We start from the raw sequence: 18,321 nt of genomic DNA on the forward strand, positions 1-18,321 counted from the left end.
TCTGGAGCTTAGGGCTGTCCTTGAGGAGGTCTCACCTCCTGTTAATCAGGGGTTGAGCACAGGCTGTTAGGAACCCTTAAGAAGGGCCGCAATCCAATCGGGTTTTCAGGATTTCCCCAGTGAATATGCATGAGATCTATTAGCATACAACAAAAGCAGTGCATGCAAATAGATCTCATCTGTATTCATTGGGGAAATCCTGAAGACCTGGCAGGATTGCGGTCATCAACATATCACAAGTAATTGGAAGAATTGCAGCAGACTCAATTACAGTTTTTGGTGGAATTCGTTATGTCACATTTATAAAATGGAAAGAACAATAGCCATACAAAAAGGGAATTATAAGAAATTTAAAGAGATTGGGGGGCCATTGACAAATTATTGTAATGAATAGATACCATTTTTCCATTATAAGTACAATGTAAATGAGGGGTAGGGAGGGAGGGATTTTAGAATTTTATTGAATATTTAGATCAATAGGAAAGAAAATTGTATAGGATATATGTGATTGAATAGGTTATGGTAGGGCTGGGAGGGAGGGGGTTAAATTTTATGATTTAATATTAAGCATGATAGAGATTCAAGCGATGTTTTCAATTTCAATTGTCATTTATTGATACACTTGTTGTAAGATATAAAAATGAATAAAGATTTTTTTTTTTTTAAAGGAGGGACTTTGACACCCCTGGTCTAGTTACTTTTGAGCAGAACAATTTATTTATGCCTGTTGGTACAGGTGCCTCTACTTCACATCTTCACATGTATTGGGTGGCTCTATGTGCCCTTGTACTAACTAAAAGTGGAGCTAGAGAGACCAGTGAAGTACAACAAAGGCAGAATGAAAAATCCAGAGTGGATTCCTTCTGCAGCAGCATACAGCTATAGGGAATGTCTAGAATAGGGGTAGGCAATTCCAATCCTCGAGAACCGGAGCCAGGCCAGGTTTTCAGGATATCCACAATAAATATGCAAGAGATAGATTTGCATCTCAAGGAGGCAGTGCATGCAAATCAATCTCATACAATATTCATTGTGGATATCCTGAAAACCTGACCTGGCTCTGGCTCTTGAGCACCGGAATTGCCTACCTCTGGTCTAGAAAGTCTCATCTATCTACTGGAAAAGAGCTTACCAGGGTAAGTACATAATCTCTTTATATCAATTTTATAGCTAGGAGAATAATTTTATAGCAGAGTGCCTAGGCAAAATAGGCAAGTAGGTATATATGTTACACATATTTAATAATAATATTTGCCTATGTGCCTAAGTGCTGTTAAGAATCAGTGCATATTGCATATTTTATAAAAACATATGAATAAGTACTGATCCCACAAATTTTGTGTTAAAATCTGTCCTTGAAAACATCAGGATCAGATTTAAAATGTTTGGGTCCATAGGCCAGACTGAAGAGTGGTTGATGAGGGGAGGTTTCTCAACATTAAATATATTGAAGAAGTGGAGTGTATCAATGAAGTCTTATCAATTCAAATACATAAATTGTATTTACCATCATAAAAAAGTATTGTCTTGACTTCTCACTCTGGCTCTGAGTGTTATCAGCTGTTTAAACTGCCTATATTACCAGACTGGACTCCATGGTTAATTAAACAAAATTCTTTAATACAAAACTTAAAGAAATAAATAAACTCACAGTTCAGTTGATCTTAAAGAATTTCTTTTTCTACAATGTCCACACTCTACCAGCACATTCTAGAGATAGAGAAAGCCAGAAATGTCTTCCACATACTCTTTGTGAAGGATAATACAAGGGGCCACTGAAAAGTTTTTAGCCCAACCAACAAAGTTGGTGCAGTCTCCATCAAGGGCTATACACTTACAGGCAGATTCTGTATAGGACGCCGGTCTCAGCAGCCGCCTAAGAAGCAGCTGAGAATCGCACAACGGCATCCTATATAGAATTGTGTCTGCCCTTATGGACTGACGCCTAACCCTGCCTAACCTCCCCCAGTCCACCTCCGATTCTCTAACTGGCGCCCATGTCCTAATGTGTTTGGAGTCAATGTTGACTCTGGGGACACCTTTATCCGTTTTCTACTATGTTGGCATTGGTGGAAATAAAGTTTACATATTTTTTTTTTACTTTTCCTTAGTTTGTATGTAGTTTAAATCAATAACTGAATAAAGTTCAAGTCCATTTTGGAGGAATGATAGAAATATTTTGGAGGAATGATAGAAATATGTATGGAAAAATTAGAATTGTGAATATAATTCTAATGAATATCTTTTTGTATTATATTATTGTATATTTATTTGATTCCTTCAATAAAATGTTATAAATTAAATTAAAGTTCAAGTCCAATTCTATTTTTTTAGTGTAGTGTTTTTTTTTTCCATCTGTTTTGTGTTGTAAACATTAGTTATCCCAGGACAAGCAGGCAGCATATTCTTACATTATCTATCGAGCACGGTACGGACAGTCCACAAGTGCAGCATCACTTTAAAAACTTGAAGACCACTGCACCACACATACACGGATGCCTTCCCGCCTGCCATCCAATTGTGGGACCATCAATTCTTCATTTTCCATGGAGCTAGAAAGCCGTTTCTTTCAGTTTCTCTCAGTGCATGTACAGTATTATATGCATCTATTTTAGGCATCTTTTTGCTGTATATGTTTTGTGCACATGTTATTTATTAGTACTTTTGTGTCTTCCTTTTAACCCAGTTTCATCGTTCTTCATTTTTTTATCGAGTTTTTACTTTTGGCTTTTGGGCCCTCTTAAGCTTGTCTTCAGGCACTCATTGAGCCCTGTTCAGTTTACAATCAGCTCAACCTCTCTGAATCATTCAGTCTTTTGACTTGGCATCAATGGTTTTTCCTCCAATGTCCAAAGCTTCTAGTGGATTTAAGTGGTGTTTTCAGTGTCACAGGGCTATTTCTTGTACTGTTACATTCAGTGCCTGGATCCTGATCATCATGATTTCTTTTTACCTGCTCTGATCAAAATTACAGAAAATTACAGTTTGAAAAACTTTTTGGGTCATCTGTTTCTATGTCAGAAATGGTGGGAGTCTCTGATGCCACTCCCAGGCATCCAATAACTCAGGTACCAATGACATCGACATCTTCTATATTATCGGTGCTGCCTGCATCGGGAGGCTAAGAAGCATAAACACACTTCCCCCTCCAGGAACACTTCAGCATCCTCTCAGGCATCTTCACCATTGATGCGCTCTAAGCATCAATGCACTGAGGACAATTCACCATCTATACAGTTGGCATCACCGTTGAAGTATGCCTTGATACTGGGATCACCAGTGCTTTGACGCTCAACTAATGTGCCTATGATACCAGTGAACATACCATTTACAGTACCATCTCTGCAGAAAGAGCTAGTTCCAGGGCTGTTCCAGTACTGTTCCAGTCACAAATGCTGCAAAATTCCACTCAAACAATGCCAGCCTCAGCTCAGTCTGAGCATTGTCTGGATACTCAATTAAGGCACCAATCCATGCAATTCTAAACCTTTGAGCTCTGAACAGATATTTGGTGAAGGAAAATTTTGCATGATCTCACTGGAAACCCTACTGCCACTGTCAGAAAAGAATGACTAGCTTTGCTTTCTAGATCTCAAAGAAGCATACTCATATTCCCATTCTACCTATTAACAAGAAATACCTCTGCTTAAGAACATAAGAATAGCCTTACTGGGTCAGACCAATGGTCCATCAAGCCCAGTAGCCCGTTCTCACGGTGGCCAATCCAGGTCCCTAGTACCTGGCCAAAACCCAAGGAGTAGCAGTATTCCATGCTTTCGCATAGGAACAATCATTTCCAGTACAAGGTGCTTCCATTTGGCCTGGCATTAGCACCCAGAGTTTTCACGAAATGGTTGAACACACGAACTTAGTAACGAAGAAGTGCTTTTTTGCACTATGGAAATTAAAGTCCATTAAAAAATATTTTGACCCTTTATCTTTCAGATTATTGGTACAGTCATTGGTTCTATCTATATTGGACTACTGTAATATCATCTACTTGGGTGTATCTAAAAAAACTGTGAGAAAACTAAGAATATTTGGACTGAAGAAAAGTGAGCATATTAGTCCCTACTTTAGACTACTGCACTGGTTACCAATGGAGACACGAATAATGTTTAAGTTTTCTTGCATTTGCTTTAAATTGGTTTGGGGAATAGCCCCTACCTATCTCTTACCTCATTTCGTGCTATACAGCCCTACTAGGATCACCAGAAATTGTAAATTTTTGCCTACCCAAGTATCACTGGTTATAAATACAGGTTGTAAATACAGTTGTTTTTTAATTAATGTATTTTAATAATATTTGCCTGTTTTATCTGTATGTTATTTTATTTGCACTGTATGTATCAACTTTTCCTGTTGTGAATCACTTTGAACCTTTTTGGTATGGTGGTATATAAAAATAAAATAATTATTATTATTCATGTTTCAAGCAAGTAAACAGCAGTCTCGGTTAGGCAAGTACATCAATGGAGCCAGGTTGACATATGGCGCTTTTCGGAAAGAAATTAAGACTGCATTGTTTGAAAGATTAATTTCCTAAACAAAAGTTATACTAAATTTAATAATTTTATACTGACTATCCTTGAGAAATATGTTCTACTTTTACTATTTGTATTTTGTAAATCGCTGATTGTCCAGTTCTCTTCAGGGTAAACCGCCTAGAAGTCGTATGATTGTGGCGATATAGAAGAATAAAGTTATGTTATGTAGCTGTGGTAGCAGCCTTGCTCTGCACATATAGCTTTCATGTATTCCCATACTTGGACAACTGGTTGATAAAAGCCTCTACACCTTTGTAGGCCCAGCAAACCAGGGATGCAACAATTCACCTACTAGAGCTTCTAGGGTTTGCAATCAACTACCCGAAGTCACACCTGGAACCCACACAGACTCTAGAGTTCATTGGAGCACTTTTGAACACCATTCAAATGAATGCATTCCTACCACAACAGAGACTCAACATAGAAACATAGAATATGACGGCAGAAAAGGGCTGTAGCCCATCAAGTCTGCCCACGCCAATGACCCACCCCCAGACTTCACCCGGCTAGAGATCCCACATACATATCCCATTTCTTTTTAAAATCGAGCATGCTGCTGGCGTTAATCACCTGCAATGGAAGTTCATTCCAATGATCGACTACCCTTTCGGTGAAGAAATACTTCCTGGCGTCGCCATGAAATTGCCCGCCTTTGATTTTCAGCGGATGACCTCTTGTGGTTGAAGGTCCTTTAAGAAAGAAGATATCGTCTTCCACCTCGATGCGGCCCGTGATATATTTAAATGTCTCAATCATGTCCCCCCTCTCTCTACGTTCCTCGAGCGAGTATAGTTGCAGTTTATTCAGTCTTTCCTCATATGGGAGGTTCTTGAGTCCCAAGACCTACACTCTAATTCAATTTTGCCGTAAAGTTTTCTTGCTACATTTCAGCATGCCAAATGCTCCTAGTACATGGGCATATGGCGTCTACAGTAAACGTCACTCGCTTTGCCCGTCTCTATCTCAGAGACCCTCATTTGGCTCTTTCAACCCAGTTGTCTCAAGTGACAGGCCTTCTCTCTCAGCAGATCAGAGTGACATCAGAACTTCAAAAATTGCTCCAGTGGTGGCTAATATCTACCAATCAGTCCCAGTAGAGTAGCAAGCAGGTGTCTGGAGCAGCCTGGTAGTCAGTGCAGTGGACTCCAGAGGAGGGGACCCAGGCCCATATCCTACCCTAACTAGTACACTTGTGGTGGAAAATATGTGCCCACCAAAACCCTTCTGTACTGACATATAGGTGACATCTGCAGGTATAAGGGCTATTGGAGTGATAGACAGGTGGGTATACTAGGTTTTGTGTGGGTTTTGGAGGGATCCCCATACAATGTAAGGGGGTTATGGTGAGATGTGTTCCTGGGACCCTTTCTGTGAAATTCACTACCATGCATCTTAGGGTATTCCACTGCTCTGCTGGCATGTTTATGTGGTCAGTCTACTCAAAATTCTGGCCCTTCCTACATCCTAATGGCTTGTTTTGTCCATTTTGCATTTGGACATTTTGTTTTATGAAAATGGTCAAAAAAGATAGACACACTAAGGGTGAACACATCTAGAAATGGCCATTTTTGAAAAAACAAGATAGCCATTTTGCAGTTTCAAAAAATGTAATTTTCTCTACCCAGTTTTTTGATGTCATATTGAAAATGGCCCTCTAAACCCATTGGGCCTCTACCTGTTGCCCGAGATCTTAACTTGGTATTATCTTATGAAGCCTCTTTTTGAGCCACTCACAACTTGCTCTCTCAAGCATCTCACTTGGAATGTTGTGAACCTGTGCCTGATCCTCCCTACACAAGATTCTATCATGATAGAGTGCTACTCTGAACTCATCCAAAATTCTTACCCAAAGTTGTCTCAGAATTCCACCTCAATTAGTCCATAGTTTTACCTGTTTTCTTTCCAAACACACATTCCCATCTGGGAGAGGCAGCTTTTCACACCTTGGACTGCAACTGTGCTCTGGCATACTATCTCAACTGGACTAAATCTCATAGAGGAGCCTCCTAGCTCTTTATGGCTTTTGATCCTAACAGACTCAGAGTTCCTGTTACCAAGAGAACCATTTCTACTTGGCTGGTGGACTGTATCTTCTTCATGTATATGCAGGCTGGACTGACACTGCAGGGCCATATAACAGTTCACAGTGTCTGAGCTATGTCTGCCTCGGTAGCTCATTTCTGCTCCACGTCTATTTGAATTCCAAATACTGATGATTAAAAGTCCTCAGTTATCAGAGACATTGCACAGAAATATTTCAATACCTAAGGTTTTTTTATTTGACCTTCTAATGGGGTTTATGATTACTAACACATGCATTGGCTTCTCACTATTATGAATCACAAAGCAAAACAAAATAAAGTGCATATAAAGTTCTTATTTTATCTATATCTCTGAGTCCAATTCACTGTATTAAAATTTCACTCACAATGTAGCATTAAGAATGCATGTAAAGACAGTCCCGATAAGCCACTGACAATTATATCAAGAATATTTCATAACAGAAAAACATTTCTGAAATAAAATTCTCTTTTTTTCCTCTTCTCTCGAGGAAACAGCTTCAACAGAGCTCTGTTTCATAGCTGAATAATCCTTCTTCAGGAACCCAAATAATAAATGTATGAGAGAAGGGCTTCATTCTTCACACTGCAACATGGTAGATCAGAGAGGAACGCTAAACCCAACAGCCTGCAGAAGAAGGAAATGATGTCATCCAAACAACTTTATTAGTATAGAGGGGCATAATCAAAACATACGTCTAAGTCCGATTTGGACGAAGGTTACTAGTCGACCAAAGTCGGCAGCAGGAAAATATCCATTCTCGAAAAGTACATCTAAAATATTTTTTTTCTGAAAATTGTCTCTCTACGTCCAGGCATTTGATCATTCAGACTGCTACTACGTCTATTTTTATACCACATTCTCAACCAAAAATTCATCCAAGTCCCAAATGCCCACAACAAGAGCTTTTGGATGTGGGAGGGGGCCAGCATTGTGATGGAATGGCCACTAGAGAATGCGGGCCATTGACAACATATTGTAATGAATAGATACCATTTTTCCATTATAAGTACAATGCAAGTGAAGGGATGGGAGGGGGGGATTTCTGAATTTTATTAAATGATTGGATAAGTAAAAAAATAATATTTCATAGGATATATTTGATTGCATATGTTATGATAGGGATGGGAGGGAAGGGATTAAATTTTATGTATTATTGTTAAAAATGACAGATATTCAAGTGATGTATTTAAATTTCAATTGTTAATTTATTGATACACTTGTTGTAAGAAGTAAAAATGAATAAAGATTTATATAAAAAAAAATCAGTCCTGGAACTTTTTGAACAGACATCGTATTTTTTTTTTATCACATAAAGATTATTTGCTTACAATTTATATCCTTTTGTTTCATCTGGGTTTTAGTATTGATAACCACATCTATTGAGGACATCTGTAAAGCGGTTACTTGGTTCTTGATCCGTACCTTCACCTCTCATTATTATTTAGAGCAAATCTCCAGGAGAGACAATCAGCTTGGACAAGCAATTCTGTAGAAACTTTTTACTTCCTGAGTGCCAACTTTCTCTCCAGCCCTTTTGGATTTTGCCAGGCTCAGGTTTAGATATCCATTATCTTTTCCAGAATCATGATCTTGGTAGCTACAGAGTCATAAGAACATAAGAATTGCCGCTGCTGGGTCAGACCAGTGGTCCATTGTGCCCAGCAGTCAGCTCCCGCGGCGGTCCTTAGGACAAAGACCAGTGCCCTAACTAAATCTAGCCTTACCTGCATACGTTCTGGTTCAGCAGGAACTTGTCTAACTGTATCTTGAATCCCTGGAGGGTGCTTTTCCCTATAACAGCCTCCGGAAGAGTGTTCCAGTGAGAATATAATGCCTGCTTTCCTGAGAAAGCGAAGATACTTACCTGTAGCAGGCATTCTCTGAGGACAACAGGCATATATTCTCAAAACCCTCCCACCTCCCCTAGTTGGCTTCTCAGCTTTGTGATTGAACTAATGGTCCTGCAAGCTGACTTTGGGCAGGAAGGCATTGGCACATGTGTGGTGTGGGCACTGCCTAAAAAGTGCACTTGGTACTGTCCTTACTAGATTTCATAGATGATGTCACCCACATGTGAGAATATATGCTTGCTGTCCTCGAAGAACACCTGCTACAAGTAAGTATCTTTGCTTTATATATAAATGTATGTATTTATTTACTTTTTTATTTTAATTTATACTTAAACATAATTGGACTGACAAAATATGGTCCATGTTGAGTCCACCAAATAGGTGTGAGCTGTTTGAAATAAAGAACTTTTTTACTGTTTGCAGTCACATGCTGTACATCTAGTGATGCACCAAGGAAGGGCAGTCCGCCCAGATGCAAACCATAAGGGGGGCTCCGTTATACACCAAAGGTTCCCCATGCTTCAGGGCCCTGTGTAAAAGCAGAATTTGGTGGATCCTCTGGATCTGCCATTCTGCAGCTTAAAATTTTTGACCATTAGCAGTGTCAGTGAGTTAAACATGCTGCCTTTGGCGGCCCAGAAGATTTCCCTTTGCTTCAGCATCCTGCCTCTGTGAGAACAGGAAGTTGAAGCAGAGGGAAATCTTTCGGGGCCACCGATGGCAGCATGTTTAGCTCACTGATATTGCTAGTAACTAAAGATTGTAAGTTGCACTGCCTACAAGGAGAAGAAGAGAGTGAGAGGTAGCGGATCCCATGGGGAGAGAAAGAGAGAAATGCTGGATCTCGCCACGTCTTTGTAGGTAGAACCAACATTTCAGCCACCATTCTGTGGCTTTCTTCAGGGTATGCTGTGAGGTCTGAAGTTTGCCTTTATATATAGTGGGCTCACTGACTTGATTGAGAACAGGGAGGTCTGTTGGTCATGAATTTGAATTTTGGCAGGAAAGTTCATTGACCACAAATTTGAAAGGTGGTGGGAAAGTTTGTTGGTCACAGATTTGAATTCTGGCTGCACATTTGAATTTTGATGTGAATATCCCTTGGACCCAATTTTAAATTCTAGTGGGAAAGTCTGATAGACTAAAAATGGCACGTGGAAACATTAAGGAAAGCGACATCAGTGGCTATCATGAAGGAACTGTTGTGACTCTTTTTTATGGTAGGATTTCCTAGGGAGGTTCTTACTGATCAGGGGAATAATTTCCTCTCCACCGAGATGAGGGCTTTCTGGGAATGCTTTGGTATACGCCATATTAAAACTTCTTCTTACCACCCGCAGGCTAATGGCATGGTTGAACGTTTTAATCAAACATTGAAGCAGATGCTAAAGAAAGGCATAGGAGACAACCCTACAGACTGGGATCTGTTCATACCATTGGCCTTATTTGCAGCTAGAGAAAAGGTGCAAGACTCTTTGGGGGTAAGTCCTTATGAAATGTTGTTTGGACGACTACCCAGGGGTATGCTAGATATGCTCAGGGAAAAATGGGATTTTCTCACAGAATCAGGGAGCAGTATAATTACATACCTAGCCCAGTTGAAACAGGGGTTGCATCGGGCTATGAAGATAGGAGTGGAGTCATCGTCATCAAAAAACCTACTACAATAGGGGTGCAAAGACCCGCAAATTGCAGGTGGGAGATCAGGTGTTGGTACTGGCTCCCTCAGACACACACAAATTCTTAGCTCGATGGAAGGGCCCAGCCACTGTGATAGAAAAAGTGGGTGAGATAGACTACCGGGTAAAGGACCATAAGAACAGGGTACAGACATACCATATTAATCTCCTGAAGCCCTGGAAAGATAGGGAGGTATTGGCCTTGGTGGACAAGGTCCAGTGCATTAGAGCTTACCCACAGCCATGTACCAAAAAACAGCTCAGGGCCTTTCTAGGACTAATAGGCTACTATAGGAGATTTATCCAGCATTTTTCCACAAAAGCAGCCCCACTGACAGATATGTTAAAGAAAGGGAGTCTAGATGCCCTGCAGTGGGAAACGGACAGCATACAGGCTTTTGAAGGCTTGAAGGAAAGCCTATGTCAACAGCCTGTCCTAAAGGCTCTGGACTTCAACAAGCCTCTCATCCTTCAAACAAATGCCTCTGGCAAAGGGTTAGGGGCTATCCTAAGTCAGGAGAGTGAAGGGATTGAACATCCGGTCTTGTTCCTTACCCGTAAGCTTCAGCCTAACGAAAGGAACTATGCCACAGTAGAACAGGAATATCTGGCAGTCAAGTGAGCAGTACAGACATTAGAACATTATTTGCAGGACCATGCTGCCTTAAAGTGGCTAAGCACTATGCGTAACAATACCACTCGTCTGACACGCTGGTATTTAGCATTACAATTCTTCAGGTATCATGCGATACACCGCCCTGGAAAGCTTAATACCAACATAGACATTTTTTCCAGAATTTCTGAGAATACGGGACACCCTCAAAGTCTTCAGGATAGTCATCCTTTAAGTAGGGGGGATTGTGACAAACCCGTAGCCAGCTTTTTCCCTGTAGTGGATAAAAGCAGAGCACGGTCCCTAGTCAGGAGAGCTGACCAGGTTAAAAGTAAGGATATTGAATAGGACTTTTACTGAGAAATGGAGACCTAGTCCTGCAAGGAATGCACATTATCAGCCTAGAAGAAACCAGAATTATTTCCCTAGGGATTTCCTGCCCACCACCCCCCCTGTTCCTAGGAGAGAGGGGTGGGGCTATGACACACGTAAAAGCGGAGCCCAGAATCACAGAGAGGGGAGCAGAAATGGAGGGGAAGCTGAGGAACCAAGGCAAAGTCACGACCAGCAGCAGTGCAAACAGGCAGATGAGGAGAGAAGTCTCCCTCCTCAACCCCACAGTAGTGAGGACATGGAGATGGCAGAGGATTTCCCAAGCTTCCCCGAACCCAGCTGCTGGAAAAGAGGAGGTAATGGACACTGCTGAAGTGTGTCCAAAAGCTGACTATAACCCAGAGGGAATGGAGGTTAGTCCATAAGTTAAAGGAAAGCCAAGAATCTGTCTCTCTAACTGCGTTTGAGTGCTGGCTCTCTGCAACCAGAGCCCAGGTGTCACTGATTAGGGAAAGAAGGAAAACCTCTCACTCTGGGACTGCCCGGAGATTGTTGTTTGCTAGAGGGACTGTATCTTTGATAGCGTGAAGCCTCTGGGTTAAAGCCTTTGTAAACCTACCAGCTTATCTAATATCCTGCTGTGTACTGGGAAGCTCAGCTGATGCTAATGAGCCTAGGAGTCTGCTCTGAAAAACTACACCTTACCCAGCTAGGTTAGCTGAAAAGCCTGGAACTTTATTTCTAAAGCTTGCCACTTCATTTATCTGCTTTGTGATGCAGTTTGCTTTCATTGTTTGGAAGTTTATTTTCATGGCATTTCTGTTTATTTGAACCCTGGTGAAGAGGACTATCTTTAAAGCAGAGAAAAGTCCAGGGAACTGCAATTGTATGCCATACTTGAACTTTAAGCCATTCTGACAATTCTGACAGCTGTATGATATTTTTGTTTTATGCTTAATTTTTGCATTCCATGAGGGTGGATGAAAGTATTCAGACCCCCTGTTCAATAAAGCCTAAGTATGTGAATTTGAACAAACCTGAATCATGTCTCCTTTTTGGCAAAGTATCTCAGTATGGCCTGGCAGACTAGGCAGGTGTCTAGGTCTGTTTTACCTGAAAAACCTTCCTTTTTCCTGGGGAAGCCACGCCAACAGGTCAGGATTCGGCACAGTTAAGCTGCCTGCCGGTCAGAGCAGGAGATAGCTGTGTAACAGTAGGTAGAACTGACGTTTCAGCCATCATGCAGTGGCTTTCTTCAGGGTATGCTGTGAGGTCTGCAGTTTGTCTTTATGTATTGTGGGTTCACTGACCTATATATATATATATTCACTGTTTTATGTACTGGCTTCCTTGATGGAAGGGGCATAGAAAGAGGACAGGGGGAAGGGGGAAAAGGAAGGGGGAAAAGAGCATCCACAGAATTGAAAGGTGAGAGAGGGCAGACAATGGATAGAATGGGCAGAGAAAAGGGCAGATGCTGTATGGAAGGGAGAGAGTGAAGAGAAGATGAGGAAAGCAGAAACCAGAGACAATAAAGGTAGAATAAAATACAGTTTATATATGTATGTATACAATATATATATATATATATATATATATATATATACACACTAGTCTTATAGCCCGTTACATTAACGGGTGCTAGAATATATGTGTGTGTGTCTCTCTATTTCTTTCTCTCTCTCTCTCCTTAGCCGCTTTCTTTCTGTCTGTCTTTCTTTTTCCTTGGCTGTCCATCACCACCCCTTGTCTGCTCCCCCTGTCCATTTTCCCTTCCTTTTACCTCCCCTGTGTCCACCACCACCCCTTCACAGTTCTCCTTATGCAGCAGCAGCCCTTCTCCCTTTGTTTTACCTCCCCTCTGTCCAGCAGCACCTTCCTTCTCCCCCTGTCCAACATTAGGCCTCCGTTCCTTTTTCTTCACCCCCCTGTCCATCAGCACCTCTTTCCTTCTCCCCCTGTCCAGCAGTAGGCGTCCCTTCCTTTTTATCCCCCCCTCCTCCTTCTTATCCCTATGATACACTTACCTTGCTCTGCCCCTGATCAGAGGCTCCCGACAGCCGCCCAGTTGCACCCATTGGAAAAGTTCCCTCTGCGGCATCCCGCACCCCTCCTGACGCGACTCCCGCTGTCTTTCTTTTTGTCTGTCTCTGTCCCTGGCCCCCTTTGTCTGTTTGTCTTTCTGTATATGTCCCTGCCCCTGTGTCTTTATTCTTTTCTTTCTGTCTCCCTTCCTCCCTCTGTCTGTGTGTGCAAAGCAGCATTCCCTCCCCCTTCCATTTTCCTCCCCCCACACCAGTTCCCTTTGCAGCAGCATTAGCGTTTCCTCTACCCCCCTTTCCCTTCCCACAGTCGCGACTACAAACGCGGGCCCGAGTCTTTTGCCCCCCCCTTCCCTTCCCGCGGGCCCGACTACACATGGCGATTCAAACAGCGTGTGCATCAGTCTTCACACGCTGCTTCGGGTCCTTCTACTGCCCTGATTTACTCTGGCAGTAGAAGGGCCCAGAGCAGCGTGTGAAGACTGATGCACACGCTGCTTAAATCGCCAGTCGGGCCCGCGGTAAGGGAAGAGGGGGGGCGGCAAATGACTCGGGTCCCGGGCAGCGGAAAGTCGCTGGGCTCCTCGCTGGGTGCGCTGAGTGGTCGCGATCCTTCTCCTCCCAGACCCCCCCCCCCCGGAGGAACGGAGATCGAGTTGCCGCCATTTTGAAGATCGTTCTGCCCTGCTCCTTGCCTTAGTATATTTTTAATTTGAAAGACACGGTGGCGACGGCTCCTCTCAAGATCCCCGACTGCATTGGACTTCCGACGCAGGTGGGGATCCTGAGAGGAGCCGCTGCCTCGTCTTTCAACTTAAAAAATATAGTAAGGCAAGGAGCAGGGCAGACCGAAGAACAGCAGAGTCTGGTGCAGTTCGAGAGAGGAGCCGATAGCATGCAGAGTGAGAGGCGGAGGTGAGGAAGGCCGCCGCAGCTGTATAAGTTTTTTTTAAAATTTGAAAGCCGCTGCCGCAGCCAGGGCCGCACATGTGCACTCGTGTTTTCGCGACGGATCAGGGAACACGACTTTTGAGTGCGCATGCGCGGCCTAGCATTTTATTATATTATATATATATATATATATATATATATATGTATGTATAAAATACAGTATATATATTGTGACAGGGAAGCTCCTGTCCCAGCTAAAAGGACTACTAAACCCATCAGGCACACAGCCCTGGTCCCTGCAAAACCTGGCATGGAGCCAGGACAGCTGGCTCAGCCAGGAGTGGGAGAGAAAAGGCAGATCACAGCACAGCCCAAGAGCCAGATAGTGAGGGCACTGAAAACTATTAGTTTCCCCTATTACTCCTTTCCTCAAGCCCAGAAACCTAAAACCAACCCAGGAGGGGGTGGAGTCAGACCCTGGGGGGTGTCAAACAAATTGCCTCAAGTAAGAAGCAAGCATGTCAATCAAGGAAGTTCAGGTGGCTCTAATCAGGAGAGCCCAGGCACACGTCGGGACTGCAGCTTCCAGGGAGGTCCTATTCCCCAGCCTATAACGTTACCGAGAGGTCAGCCCAGCAGGAGGGAGAGTGTAATCTCTGGGAGGTACTGTCCTTTGCCCAACCAACCTTGGGAGGGGGGGGTCCCAGGAGATTTGCCTCAGAGAGGAAACGTTATCAAAGAGCTGACGAGCAGGCAAGGAGGGGGATGGGAGGAACAGCCTAGGATATGGGATTGGAGAAACAGCTTGGAGTCCCTGACTAATGAATGGGAAATGAATAGTATCCCCGATGAGAAGGAGTTTGAGGAGGACATGGATATAGGAGGGAATGAAATCTGAAAGGGCCTTCCTACCTTATGAGAAATCCAGTCCTTGTGGGTTTAAAACCCTGAGCTAGAGCAAGGCTGTGATTAAGGCAGAAGCAGCTCTGCCTAATTAAGAGAAAGAATTTCTTGGAAGTCCGTTTGCCAGGCTTTCATGAAAACCAAAACATACCAGAAAAGTTATGAGTTTTGTTCCTTTTGAACTGAAGCCATAAAGGAGAAACCAGTGTGCCAGCACAAGTAGTGCCTGGCTGTAGGGGAGAAGGAACAGTGGCTGGCAAATGCCAGCAATTCCCCAGGAGGGAAATTTGGATCAGAAAACTAAGGACACATTTGAATTCTTGTTTTGAATATGCCTTTTTCTTGTTTACCAGAACTGTTTGAGTTCTGTCCCTGAAGCCCAGGGCGGGTTGCCTGGACTTGAGCAAGTGTGACTGCATTGGTGAACCTGGAGGATTAATTACTTGTTTGAACCACTTTTCTTGTTTTCCTTTTTCCTGAAAGTACCAATAAACTTGAGTGCAGTTTTCCTGGAAATCCATTTTCCTGGTTTTTCTTTCTACCAGCCAAATAAAAGGCGCTACATAAATCTACCTGTGGTCCGAGCCCGGCTTCCCACCTACTCAGGAACCAGCCCGGCCACAATATACACACACTAGTGTTTAAGCTCGTTAAATTAATGGGTGCTAGAATAGATGTGTCTGTCTGTCTTTCTGTTTCTCTCTCCTTGGCCACTGTTTGTGTCTGTCTTTCTGTCTCTTTCTCTCCTTGGCCTCTGTCTGTGTGTCTGTCTGCCTTTCTGTCTCTCTCCTTGGCTGTTGTCTGTCTTTCTGTCTCTCTCTATCGCTCTCTGTCTGTCACTCTCTCCTTGGCCACTGTCTGTGTGTCTTTCTGTCTCTTTCTCTCCTTGGCCTCTGTCTATGTGTCTGTCTGCCTTTCTGTCTCTCTCCTTGGCTGTTGTCTGTCTTTCTGTCTCTCTCTATCGCTCTCTGTCTGTCTCTCTCTCCTTGGCCACTGTCTGTGTGTCTTTCTGTCTCTTTCCCTCCCGTTCCTCACCTGCGCCCCGCTCCCCTTCCTTTGCCCTCCCCCCAGCCCACCCCACCCCATCTCTGCAGCAGCGCCACCAGTCTCCAGCGCCATGGCAGCGAATAAACAGATCCTCATCCTCGACCCACCCAACAAACTGAAATTCAGAGGTAAGGGCTATTGGTTTGCTGCCGGTCGGGCAGAGAGCGCGGCTCCTGCGAGCTGCAACGGTGCTCTGACCCAGAGGGGAGAGTGGAGGCAGAGGAGAAGACCATGCGACCAGGGAGTGGCAGTGGTTGTGGCCTTCCCTCCCCTAGCTCCGTAGCTCGGTCGCTGCTGCCTCCTTCTCTCCCCGGTGTTAGCCCCGAAAGTGCGCACGTGCCGCACGCACACCACAAATCAAACAAGGCCATGGAGTCAGAAACCACGGCGGCAGGGATCACAAAATTGTAAGAGCGCATGCGCACTTAAGGTTTTATTATAGAGGATATATATACTGTATGTGTGTATATGTATATGTATATATATATATTGGACTAATTTTAATATATTTTTGACTAACATTTGGAGACCAAAAACATGATACCATAACAGCAGTATTAGAGAATGACACGGGAACAAATTTTTCCCTATCCCCACGGGAACTCATTTTCCCATCCTATCCCAGTGAGTTCTTTTCCTATCCCTACCCCATTACTGCAAACTCTGTCCTCATCTGCAAAAGCTTCAAACACTTTACAATCATAAGTGTTCGAGCTTGTGCAGTTAAGACAGAGCTTACAGGAATGGGACAGGGACAGCGACAAAACTCGCAGGGACAGGACAGAGAAATTGAGTTCCTGCGGGGATGGAGAAAAATTTGTACCCATGTCATTCTCTAAGTAGTATACTGTACAGGCCTGAAGAAGAAGGTTTGGGCCTCTGAAAGCTAATTGAAAAATGTATTAGTCCAATAAAATGGTATTATCTTATTTTACATTTTTGTTTTATTTCTATTTGTTAATTTGTAAAGTGGTGATTGGTATTTACTATGGGTGTTTAAAAAAAATTTATAATTATTATCTATTTTGCACAGTGTATGAGGACTTTATCATTGTTTCTGTGGCATTGCATTGTATGCAGAATTTGGTTTCTTGATGGTTCAGTTTAACTTTTGTCTATATATTTCTATCTTTTAGACTGTGATTACTTCTTCCTTACTGGGTGAGGGTGTATCTGTGTTCTGTGTGTATGAAAAAGAAATGGTTTTCTGTTAGCATTGACTGTGCAGGATCAATCTGTACTAATCTGGTTTGTTTAGTTTTACAATGGGTGTATAATAATTTTATTCTTATATACAGTATCGCCAAAGCCATAGTAGTTCGAGGCGGTGTACAACAAGAAGTGCTGGACAATCAAGGAATAAAACACAATATAAAATCATCAGTACATACATACAGTGTAAAAGTAAAACAGTAAATCCTTAACTTACAAATCGATTAAATAATTTTATTTTTACTAATTTTCTAAAACTAAAGTAGGATGAGGAATGCATAATGATATTACCCAACCATTCATTTAATTTACCTGCCTGGAAAGCAAGAGTTCTATCCAAGAATATTTTATATAGACAGGCCTTTATTGTAGGATAAGTGAACATATAAATTCTACGAGTTGGCCTGTTAGAACAGTTCAGTTTAAAATAATGTTCTAGTGCTCACTGCAATGTTTAAAAAAAATGATCAGCCCTGTCAAATACACTAGATACACCATTGTGTATATCATTTGTATCTTTTGGTTATGTCAATTGTTTTGGTTTGTGATGTAGAGACTGGTTCTTCCCTTTTCTTTCTTGTTTCACAGTAATATATCACTTTCATTAAAACGTAACTAGTAACTGTAATATATTACTTATTCCTCGCAGTAGCTAGTAACTTTAATGTATTATTTATACAAAGTAGCTTGCCCAACAAAAAAAGAGGTATTGATACCCCTGTATAAGACTTTGGTGAGACCTCATTTGGGATATTGTGTACAATTCTGGAGGCCTCATCTTCAAAAATATATAAAAAGGATGGAGTCAGTCCAGAGGACGGCTACTAAAATGGTATGTGGTCTTCATCATAAGGCATATGGGGACAGACTTAAAGATCTTAATTTATATACTTTGGAGGAAAGATGGGAGAGGGGAGATATGATAGAGATGTTTAAATACCTATGTAATGTAATTGCGCATTAGTCGAGTCTCTTTCATTTGAAAGAAAAATCTGCAATAAGAGGGCATAGGATGAAGTTAAGAGGTGATAGGCTCCGGAGTAATCTAAGGAAATACTTTTTTACAGAAAGGGTGGTAGATGCATGGAACAGTCTCCCAGAAGAGGTAGTGGAGACACAGACTGTGTCTGAATTCAAAAG

General features: G+C 42.4%; 1 protein-coding gene across 1 annotated transcript in view; it reads left to right on the forward strand.

Moving 5' to 3' along the window:
- HFM1 (helicase for meiosis 1) overlaps window positions 1-18,321 on the forward strand; it is a 354,705-nt gene that overhangs the window by 251,788 nt on the left and 84,596 nt on the right. The gene's annotated exons all lie outside the window — the stretch shown is intronic.

The sequence above is a fragment of the Geotrypetes seraphini genome, chromosome 12, assembly GCF_902459505.1.
Source record: "Geotrypetes seraphini chromosome 12, aGeoSer1.1, whole genome shotgun sequence".
Lineage (NCBI taxonomy): Eukaryota > Metazoa > Chordata > Amphibia > Gymnophiona > Dermophiidae > Geotrypetes > Geotrypetes seraphini.